Source organism: Atractosteus spatula, chromosome 11, assembly GCF_055471065.1.
Source record: "Atractosteus spatula isolate fAtrSpa1 chromosome 11, fAtrSpa1.hap1, whole genome shotgun sequence".
Classification (NCBI taxonomy): domain Eukaryota; kingdom Metazoa; phylum Chordata; class Actinopteri; order Semionotiformes; family Lepisosteidae; genus Atractosteus; species Atractosteus spatula.
In genome coordinates this window covers 28514961-28523730 of record NC_142716.1, presented here as the reverse complement: position 1 = coordinate 28523730, position 8770 = coordinate 28514961, and positions in this window count along the sequence as shown.

Genomic DNA, 8770 nt, shown 5'->3' with positions numbered 1-8770 from the left:
TGCCCCCACGGTGGCCGATGCACTACTGGAGGGGATGTTTGCCAGGCTGGGGGTGCCGGAGGAGTTACACAGTGACCAGGGGTGTAACTTCGAGTCCCAGGTCTTCGCCAGAGTGTGCCAGCGCCTGGGGATCACTAAGACACGGACCACCCCGCTGCATCCCCAGAGCGACGGGTTGGTGGAGCGGTTTAATCGGACGCTCGCCACCCAGCTGGCCACCCTGGTGTCCCGGAACCAACGGGACTGGGACCGCCACCTCCCCCTTGCGGTCTGGGCGTATCGGACCGCGGTCCAGGAATACACCGGGTGCACCCCGGCCTCGCTCATGCTGGGCCGGGAAATGCAAACCTCAGTGGACCTGGTCTTTGGCCCGCCGCCAGGAGACGGGTCGGCACCGCGGGCTGGACTGGACTACGAGTGGGGCCTGCGGCAGCGGATGCGGCGGGTGCACAGCTTTGCACAGACCCACCTGACTCAGATGGGGTCCGGCAGAAGCGGCACTACGACCTGCGCTGCAGGGGGCCTGCCTTCCAGCCCGGGGACTCAGCCCTAAGCTGGCGCCGTCGTGGGAGGGGCCCGCTGAGGTACTCGGGGTGGTGGGCGAGGTCTGCTACCGTGTCCGGTTGCGAAGAGTGGTGGGAGAGTGGTGGTCCTGCACCGAGGCTGCCTGGCCCCCTACCGGGCCCGGGAGGAGGAGCCGTGTGGGGAGGCTCCAGACTTATAAATGTATAGCGTGTTGTTAACTAATTACCACCCTAAAGATGTGTACGTGTTCCGTCAGTCTCCTCATGTGCATGTATATCCTGTGTTTGGTTTTGTGGTTGTTAATGAATAAAGCTATCGCTTGGTTTGTTAATCGCGTCTCCACTGGTCCTTTGTTCTGAGAAGAACCTGTAAACGCTACAGTATATTGTATATACAGTAGGTTTTATAGTCTTATAAAACACTTTTTTTCGAAGCGTTTTATAATGCTAATCTTGCACTCTGCTGTCTCCTAGTTCCTTTCAGTTGGGCTTCACTGGTGAAATAAGGATGAAAACATCCTCTCTCTGCCCAGTCTTGCTTTTTGGCGGTTGATGTGTCTGTATGTGTCTTTTCTAGATATGTCTAAAACGGCACCTAATATGCAGGATGAAGCTGTTAAATTGGTAAACTGGTATCTGTAGCTGGGTAGCTGCAGAAAGGGATTAAAAACGCACAGACAAACTTTTTAAAAACAAATCTGGGTGCGACGGTAGGATGACGTCAGAACGGAACGGCCATTTCACGAGGTTCCTAATTCCTCAGCCTCGAGATGTGTTCTGGTTGTTTTCGGTTTGGCTGAAGGTATTTGTACCGTAGCAATGCCGTGCTTTAAATTTCATACTTGGTTATTTAAGATCCCTGTTTATAAGAATAGGTGTGTTAACCCCTCTGTATTCTGGCTAGATTTCACTCTGGAATTCTTAATCTGGCCTTCTAAAGTTTTTCCGTAAAACAATTGGTGAAGAAATTTCTCACTTTTCAACCACTTTTCATCTGTAGCTCCGAGGAACTGCTGGTATAGTGGTGGACAATGCGTGACGGACTTTGGGATCCTTTGGGATGGAAAAGAAGTGTAGAAATGCAATTTTAATTATGGTCAATTATGGTATTGCAGCCATTTATAGTTATACAGGTCTTGTCCTCAATATTCTCAGTCACAGCAGCATGACACATGGAATATTATCCATCCATTGTCTAATCACTTGATCCAATTCAATGCTGTGGAGAAGGGCTCTGCAATTACCAGAGGTCAGTTTCTTCATTTCTGTTGCAGTGTGAGAGCAAAGAAAATTACAGTCATCAACAATTATACTGCTTATCTGTTTAGTTGCAAGAGGATTATCCTTTCTTTTGGACAGAATATGCATTCGGATTTGTGACCAAGATTACATAATACAAATGCCAAAGCTTGGAACGTCTGAAAAAGACTCAGTGGATGACAGAGGGATCAAATTTGCTGACAAAATGTGTGTTCACTGATTGATCTGCAGAGCCACACGGTCAGGCTGGGTGCAATAAGATGTGGATACAGTCCTTCAAATTCAAATCCCTAGTAAAAAAAGAGAATACAATCCATTTTATCCAGCAGCCATATCACTCTGCAACTCACAACTGGCAACCCACTGAAGCTCAGCAGGTGTGAGCCTGGTCAGTACCTGGTTGTGAGACCTCCTGGCAAAAACTAAGGTTGCTGCTGGAAGAGGTGTTAGTGGGGCCAGCAGGGGGCGCTCACCCTGCGGTCCATGTGGGCCCTAATGCCCCAGTATAGTGACGGGGACACTTTACTGTAAACAGGCGCCGTCCTTCGGATGAGACATAAAACCGAGGTCCTGACTCTCTGTTGTCATTAAAAATCCCAGGGCGTTTCTTGAAAAGAGTAGGGGTGTAGGATTTCCAGGTGGATGCTGCACATTGGTGGTGGTGGAGGGGAGTCCCCATTACCTGTAAAGCGCTTTGAATGGAGTGTCCAGAAAAGCGCTATATAAGTGTAAGCAATTATTATTATTATTATTATTATTTTATTATTTTAATACCCTGAATGTATGAAATGAGCACATGCTTGTTTTTAGCCTAGTCTTGCTGACAATCACATTGCTGGTCTGATCACCTGCAGGATACGAGAACTCCGTTTCTATAATATTTTGTCTTTGAAGAACTGGCATCTGATTCATTTCCAGTAGTCTCTGTCATTACTTGACTGTCTGTTGGGAACTGTTAGTCCTGCTTGTGTTTATTCTGCAGTCTGGTGAACAACAGGTCGTGAAATTAAGATCTATTTGATTAATTGTCTTTTATCCACCCTTTATCAGAAGGCTACTTATTCCTGTTTAAGGGTTTGCTGACCAGGAGTCTATCCCAGAATCCCAGAGGTGTAACTCGGCATTAGTAGTATACTTGTCCCCTTGTAGGGTACATACACAAACACACAGGGCGATGTAGACATTCCAGTGAACCGAACAAGCATGTGTTGAAGATGGAAGATGGAGGGAATCACCCAAAGGAAGATTATGTGAAAGCTGGAATCAAATTAAATGACCCCCAAACACGTTCACCAATTTTGTTTCTAAAAAGATAACTTTCTACATTATGCTAAATGATGAATGCACCTTCGTGTTTATTAAAATATTATTCTAAATGATTTTTAAAAATGCTGTTATTTTTATGTAAGAACTGTTTCAATCAAATGCACAAGAAAAAATCAATATTTTAGGAAATGTTGGAAAAGGAAAAGATGATTGAAAAGTATGGAAGCCCGTTTCCGCCAGGGAGTAAAAAAAAAACGCGCTATGGTATCTCAGAATTCCGATTTATTATCTCAGAATTCCGACTTAGTAACTCAGAATTCCGACTAAGTATCTCAGAATTCCGACTTTATATCTCACATTTGCGACTTCGAAATAGCCCATATTTCATTGTCTGTCCTTTTGTTATTGTAACGGATTCGGGTTCTAGGGCTTGTGCCCTCGCCGCTCCCACCCTAGTTTGTGCCTCACTGCATTGGCTCGAACCCAGGTCCTGCAAACTGAGGTACTTTCTGAGTTGCTAAGTCGCAATTCTGAGTTGCTAAGTCGGAATTCTGAAATACCATAGCGCGATTTTTTTACTCCCTGGCGGCAACGGGCTTCCATAGAAAAGCCTGGAATGCAAGTGTAATCCTCACTTAAGGGGAGCCGGGATTTAGAACTGGCTATAGTTGCTCACGGACATAGCGTTGGCTTTATGAACTACAACTCCCATAACGCACTGCTCAAGTTTACGTCACAGTCCCTATTCTGCCTGGCTGTGGTGACCTCTAGCGGGGCCCTCTCAGTTCTGGCAGCTTTACCGTTGATCGTGTGCACTCACCGGCGCGCGCAAGAGGAACTCACACACGGTTTCCTTTTTTAAAGTTTATTTTCTACAAAAATAGAAAAAAAACATGGGAGGGTTTCCAGAGATATGTACAAGTCAGGTTTACAGCAGGCTGGTAGCGAGAGTCTGACTCCTACCCTCGTACATGTTGTTTTCCCCTGTTGAAGACGTTTACTAAAACACCATTTAAACGCGACACAACATAACAACTCAACTAAGAACTTAACTCACAACACACAGACAGTTTTCATCTAGCGACTTAACACAGTTAGTTAACGAAGTTCAATTTCGTCTCTGATAACCCGCAGAGCCCGAATACACTTTTGATACTCTTAAAACAAATATAAACGCGTAAACCTTAAACCGAAACTATGACATCAGTAAACATAAATTTACAGACCTTTTAAAAAAGCCTCATTACTTCAGATCTTACCTAAAAAATTAGAAAGAGCCATGGGAGAGTTTCCAGAGATACGTACAAGTCAGGCGTACAGCAGGCTGGTAGCGAGGGTCTACCAGCCTGCACGAGGCGCTGTTCCCGATTCCCGGGCCCAGCTGCTCATCACCTGGTTGCACAAGCTTTGTCTTTTCATTTTCATTACTATATTTTCAGGTTGTGTTTTTCATACCACTACCGAAAAAAAAACATATTTTAGAGGAAGATGTCAGCTTGATTAAAAAAATATTGCTCCTTAAGCCTAGTTCCTTACTGTGCTAATTCTGCCACCTACTGGATAAGGTAATAAATAAAACAAGGAGAAAATCATAGAATATAACACCCACATTACAGGCCAGCGAAGTAAAGGGTGTAAGATGACCAGGGGAAGGGTCATTCATAACAGGTATTTTCGGAATTACCTACTTAAAATACTAGATATGGACCTAAGCAAAATGGCTGCCAAAAAGAATCAGCTGACCGGTATATGGAAAGGGTCTACCCTGAGAAACAATGAGACACAGCTGAGCCGCATCAGGAACAGAAATATAAGTGCTCCGGAGGCAGTGAACAGGGCGGAAGCTGATAAGGTGTATGCAGTTTGGAGGATGAGAGAGGAAAGAGGTTGATGTTAAAGATCGGACTAAGGAGTAACGGACTACTGAAAGGAGAAAAGGTTTATGGTTTTTGGATTGCGGATAGTGGATAAGGATACATCGCGGATTGGCTTTATTACAGACTTTTGGAACTCGGATCGGAACAGGATTAAGAGAGCGGATTACGGACTGGATTTGGAAGATAATTGGAGGAAGAAACGCCACGAAACTCAGGAAAGAAAAGTGTGGTGTGAGTACTTCTCTCATTTACATAAACTTTCCCCCGGAGGCACCACAAGGGATATCTGAAGGACTGGAAAGAAGTGCACTGATTGTCACATTACCTAAGGTTGTCTTTTAAAATGTACTTGTATTCCATTAACAGCATCTATTGCATTGCCTGAGAAAACCAGAAATTACTGTTTGTAATTTGTTCGAATTGGGTTCCTATGAAAAAGACTTGTGAAGAAACCCAGCTGGGACTCAAAACCCTTGGTATCTTGTCAGAAGAAGAGAATGCAATGTGCCCCAAGCAGTATGATTTTCAAAACACAGATTTAGTACCAGAAACAAATAATTTGTAGCTATTTTATAAGAACCTTTCATCTTGTGTTTTAATTGTAATACAGTGTAGTAAAATGCACAATGGTTTGGTTTTGGGAGAGAGAAGGAATAGGAGGGAGAGAGGTAAGAAGGGAAAGGAAATGAAAGAAAAGTCCAGAATAGGCTGTAGGCTGTAGAAAAAATGTGAATAGAATATGATATATTCCAAGGAGAAGTCGAAACAAAATAAGACGTTAAAAAGAAATCAGCCTATCACTGTTTGCTGGGAGAATGGATGAATCCTGTCTAATGCTCAGCTGACACCCTGTTAAAAGCAATAAAAGACAATGTTAGTCCTCCGTGGTTAACAACATTTATGCTGTTGCTTTAAAACAGATAACAACGGAAGAACTGAATGACATGGCGGAGAATATAGTGGCGTGGGTGGCAGTGTCCATTATCAGAGTGCTGCTCCCAGCCATCTCCCTGTACAATGAAAAGAGGAGCCGGAGAAGAGTCTCTTAATCACCTGCTGCAGATCTAATAACCTTGCCTCTGAATTGTGGATGGTGTTCTTGAATGTGTCAACTCTCCCTTGTCAGCAAATAAGCCAATAAGAAAGAATTCCAACCCCAAAGACTGTGCGTCTTAATCAATCTGCAGATTCAGAGACTGACAGTGAGATTTTACAGGTTGTCTCTAAAAGCTTGAACCACTTTAACTGTATGTACTGAGTCAGTGTCAGTCTACAGTCTCCATATTAAATGAGATGTAAAATCTCAAATTGCACTTAATGAGTATGCTTTCTTTAGTGTTTTAATGAGACTTTCTGGTAGCAGAATATATGTAGCGTTTTTTTGTAACGGAATGCACAGCAGCACTGTTTCAGAAGGATATACAAAAGGTAAAATGTACTGTAATATTGTGGTAAAATAGTTGATAGCTGAATGGATATGATTTAAAATTACAGTGGTTTCCAATAGTAAAATAATGTTAAAAGGAAAGAATTCTATAAAGGTTATGAAGGTTTTAATCCATCCATTTTCTAATCCATTTCCAAAGGCATGATATACCCTGAACCGGACACCTGTCCATCACAGCGCACACTCACACCAGGGACAATTTTCGCAAAAGCCAATTACCTGAAGACAACCCAAGCAAACACATGTAGAACATACAAACCCCAGGTCTGAGGATGAACTCATGGCCCCAGTGCTCTGAGACAGCACCACTGCTTTTTTATGCTACTATATTCCAGTTAAATACCAGTCCTTACTGTTGCTTATTTTAGCCTGGAAGAGATACATTATCATCATTTGATACTGGCAAATATTCTTGTAGCACAAGGAAAGCGGTACAAACATTATATTTCCACTAGGGGGAACAGTAGGTTTTTGGACTAAACTGTCCTGCTTTGGCAACACTGTATATTTATGGTATATAAATTAGTTATTTCTGGATAATCACTTCAGGAACTCACTTTATCCCCTGAACAGTAGTCACTGTAAATATAATTTGTCTTTTATTTCCCAAAACAATTCAATATTTCCCACTGTACTGCATATAGTATTTAGCCTCTAGAATTTAATTTGCTCAATGGTAGTCTTGAAGCATGTAGTTAGTACTGTATAGGTACTATCATTTAACAGCATTCATGAGATACATTCAAACAGAATATTAATTCCATATATTCAATTGACTCTTTCAAAGAGAACAACCCTTTCCCTGTGAAATAAGGCTTTTCTCTGTCACTTCTCAGGTGGCTCTGATCAGCTGCCGTTAAATTGTGGCTGTGGGCATCTGTTTCAATGGAGTTTCAACTCCCTCTTTAAGTGTGATATTAGAAATACATCTTTTTTTGCTCAAAAACTGCTTTTTACATATTAAAGATACGGCTATAAATTAATATGACGTTTTGGCTGTGAAGCCTTCTTAAGGTGTGTGGAGACACACCTGAAGAAGGCTTCACAGCCGAAACGTTGTGTTTTCTCTCTTCTCTTTTCAGCATGGAATAAACCCATTGTTCCTTTACAGACTACGCATGCTGACGCAGCTACCCACCTGCACTACTATAAACGAATATAGCATACAATGGCATCTAATTATAACAACTTATACTTGGGATTTTTTAAAGAATCTTTTGTTTTTAATCCACAGCATAATATTACATTATGAAAGACAGTTTTGTGCAGAAAAAAAGCACCTTTACATTTTCCTTTATTTATTTAAAAACTAAGAGCTTTTTTTTAAGTGGTAAGAATGGTAAATTGTGCCATGTGAAGTTCATTTTTCAGTTTCCACTGTCTACATTCCCGGGCACGGTTTATATGTGGGTTAATATTTACCTATCGCATTAGCAAAGGTTAAAATAACACAATTGAAACAGGATGAGGAAATGTGCACACACTCCTCTGACATACTCATGAGAGAGAGTCTTTCCCCGCTTGACATGCTTTGAGCTTATAAAAGAGAGATCACCCACTGGAGAAGAACACGACTGTGAGTGACATCACTGTGAGGTCATAGGCATTGAGCAGGTCAGAAAATCAAGACTGCAAGGGGAGACTCAATCCTACCCAACATTAGAGACATGCCTGCTTTTGCAAGTGCCAGCTTGATAATGGTTTAAGTTCCTCAGATATTTTTTAACTTCAGCTAGGCGTATGGCCTTTGACTTAAAGATCAGTAAATCATTAAGGAATGCTGGAAGGTTTAATTGACTTAAGATATTCTTACCAGATCGAAACACCAGCACGGCACTGTAACCTTATTCTTTATAAAAATGTGAACATAAACTCTCTCTTTTAAAGTGTACAGGCCTATTACAAAGCCAGTCGAAGTGGACAGCTCCACAGAGTAAACAGTCATATAATCCAATGCTTCAAGTTGATCAATAATGTAGTAACTGTACTGTATATGAAGATGTGGTGATTGTTTTTATTTAACCTTATCCATCTGTTCTGAAAAGCATAGGTTGTCTTGTGTTTTGCAATACGTAGTCTGTGGTGTTATTGATTTAGCTAGTAAAAATATATATATATTATTCATCCATTGTGTGGTTTCTGTGTAAAGTGTTGTCAGCATTACACTATTAATGTATTACAAAACTGCTGTGAAAACAAACTTAATGATTATGTTTAAAAGACACTGGAGATCACTTGCATTTGCAATATTTTGAGAAAAGTGTAGCGTTGAAAGCTAATACACACGTATATTCCCCCAGATATATTCAGTACTTCATTCAAAAAATGTTTTTTTAGATGCATGACTTCCTCATGATACATATCCTTTCTAAATAAATTTTACTTTTGCTATTAAG